The sequence below is a fragment of the Lactuca virosa genome, chromosome 7 (genome assembly GCF_052849685.1).
Source record: "Lactuca virosa cultivar CGN04683 chromosome 7, Lactuca_virosa_CGN04683_v6, whole genome shotgun sequence".
Taxonomy (NCBI): domain Eukaryota; kingdom Viridiplantae; phylum Streptophyta; class Magnoliopsida; order Asterales; family Asteraceae; genus Lactuca; species Lactuca virosa.
Genome location: NC_136432.1, coordinates 41,318,749 through 41,321,888, shown reverse-complemented (window position 1 = coordinate 41,321,888; position 3,140 = coordinate 41,318,749). Strand labels below are relative to the sequence as shown.

At 34.2% G+C, this 3,140-nt stretch overlaps 1 non-coding gene across 1 annotated transcript; it reads right to left on the bottom strand.

Annotated features, from left to right (window-relative positions):
- Positions 1-1,686: 1,686 nt before the first annotated feature.
- TRNAF-GAA (transfer RNA phenylalanine (anticodon GAA)) lies at positions 1,687-1,759 on the bottom strand. The gene has a single exon. It is a non-coding gene; the product is annotated as a tRNA-Phe (tRNA).
- Between the last annotated feature and the right edge of the window lie 1,381 nt (positions 1,760-3,140).

Genomic DNA, 3,140 nt, shown 5'->3' with positions numbered 1-3,140 from the left:
TTGAAGGTAAAAAACTCTGAACTTGATGAAGCTATGCTTAGATCTAGTTTGGCCATGAAGTTTGTGTTCTTTTGGTCCCATTAGTTTGGTATTATGAGTATGGGTTACTCTAATCCATTTAAGATGTCTTTTCAGACGCTTTGGAGTGTTTAGAAGCATAAAAATGTGGTCATGGTCATTAGTTCCCTTCCATGCATGAGTTTGGATGTCGTAATGGGTTAAGATGTTAGGGTTTTTGGTATTTAGCACTTATTAGCCATGCAAGACCATAAAGTTGGAAACTTTATGGTTAAGGACAACATTTGAGGCCTAGATTTGTAATTTTGACGTAAGGGCTAAAAGCATTAAGCTCTTAATGGAGGAAAGGAAACAGTCGCGTAGGCTGGGCGTACCAAATGGTACGTTGCACGTATGTGGTCAACCACCCGTTTTGGTCAAGGCTTGAGTACGCCCCACATACCAGCTGAGTACGCCCAACGTACTTAGCTGAGTTGACTCGGTTGACTTTTTGACTTTGACCAGGGTTTGACCTAAGGGTATTTTGATTATAAGTTAAGTTTGGTCATGTTCCAATGAATAGGTAACCAGTTGAGCTGAAATTCAGAGCTATGTCTTGTTCAACGATCTTTTCCGACTGGGAGGTGAGTTTTCCTCACTGTACTTGTGGGTCGAAGGCACCAAGGCCGAACCATTGGATTTGATATCTTGGTATATTGATTGATGTTATGCTGAATATGTAGTAGATCTGTATGATTACCTGATGATAACTGATACGCGTTGGACTGGTAGATCTGTAGGGCTACCTATATTTACTGGTTATTGATTGTTATGGTATATGTTGATGTGTTACAGTCGGTTGGGTTGAGGCGCTCTTGCTTTATACTGAAGGCCAAGATACTCAGGACGGTCCGGATAGACTGAAGGCCCACGAGGCAGTCTAGTCAGGCCGAAGGCTCGGAGAGCGGTCCCGATGCAACACATAAAACAGACAACAGAACAGTAACGACCCATTTCAGCCAACGGGTCTCTTTCAACCTTTGTGAATGGTATGGTCCCCCCATAATACAATTCTATAGATTCCAGGTTCGATTCTAGATTAAACAGAGTAATTGAAGTCTCGTTTATGGTTTGTATTTTTATTATGTATAGAATAAAAAAATACAATAAAATAAAATTAGGAATTAATCGGTATTCTCAAATTTGTAAAATACTTATTTTGGATGAGCCAAGTCAAGTCGATAGGAGGAACCAAACGAATTATGCAACATCAACTTTGGACTGCACACATCACTTAGGGGGAATCTATAAAGTCATGTAATGTAGAAGTAAATTAAAAATGGAAAAGAAAATACAAAACTAAATCTTATTTATTCGCATCTTTCAACTACTCTATTGACTCTTTCAACCTTAACCATCGAATATTTATATGTGTATGAAACATTCATATTTTTTTTCTTTTTGAACCAGAGAAGAAATAAAAAAGAAGAGAAAATAGAATCTCCTTTTTTTACATACTTTGTATAATAAACTCTTTACCCCCACTATAAAAATCAAATAAATGGGGTTCTAAAGAACGAGATGGAGAATGTGTATTATTATCTAGACTCTTAATGAATATGTATTCATATCAATTAATTGCTCATATCAATTAATTGGTAGAATAGAGACTCATACAAATTAATCATGTGTCAGGAACCAGATTTGAACTGGTGACACGAGGATTTTCAGTCCTCTGCTCTATCAACTAAGCTATCCTAACTATTCTTCATGTCTCATACTCGTTTTCATTTTACTAGAGAACTTGGGTCTATGTCAATTGAAAGGGTATTACAAAGCCTCATCCCGGACCTATAATTTGTTAAAAGAACAACTTTGTAAGTTTCAGTATGAATAAAAATATTGATCGTGAATAGTCAAATGGGGGTTCCTTCCTCAAAGATGTTCATTTGTACATGTATCATATATATCACATGTGATATTACGCTCATTGTATAAAGAGTAGTGAATGAGAAAGATAAGGAGTTTTAAACCGCTAACAAAAAAAGGATAAAGAAAAAAAGGATACGATAAAGAATTAGGGAGCCAAATGGTCTTTTTGGGGATAGAGGGACTTGAACCCTCATGATTTTTGAAATCGACGAATTTTCCTCTTACTATAAATTTCATTGTTGCCGGTATTGACATGTAGAATGAGACTCTATCTTTATTCTCATCTGATTAATCAGTTCTTCAAAGATCTATTAGATTATGGAGTGAATGGTTTAATCGTTGAATATTCGATTCTTTCTTCAATATGGAATCAATTGAAAACAATTATTCACTAGTATGTATACAAATTTATCCTTAATCTTTTCTGAAGTTTTGATAGAAGGATTCCTATACTAACGTAAGAAAATTAATTTCATTCGTTAGAATAGCTTCCGCCGAGTCTCTGCACCTATCATTTTTGATTTTCGCTTTCTTAACCTTTGTTTGTTTTCGGAAAACGTGATTTGGCTCAAAATTTCCCATTTTTATTAATTCCAGGGTTTCTATGAATTTGAAATTTATCACTTACTAAGTTCCCATACCAAAGCTCAATCCTATTAAGTCTGTAGCGTCTACCGATTTCAGCATATCCCCCTTTTTGAGATGAAAATCTCATTGTGATCTCGTTCCCCTTTTTCTTTCATTTATACTGAAACCGTTGAATTCATTAGATAGATGTCGATTCCTATCTTGAAAAAAGTGTTTTCTCCTCTTTGTCTTTGATTTTTTGTCTATCTTCTTTCATCTTCTATATCTATAGGAGGCTTATATTCGGTCAAATCAAAAACGATATTATCATTTTTGTATCGGCAATTCAATATAGGTGGATACATACGCTGTACATTTGTCTCTCTTCCACTCATTTACCCATGAAATTTTGAATACTTGAACGGTCGATTCTTTTCATATTAAAAAAAATATTTAATTGTGAGAAAAAAGAAAAATGGAAATTCTATATCTCTAGATTAATCGTTATCTTCTATAATATTTAACAGTTATTTGAAATTCTATATTCTATTCTTTAATATTAATATTCATTATGAATAGCGAATATGAATAGCTAAGAATTAAAATAGTATAATAGTGAATAACAAAGATTCTAAGAGTTTATT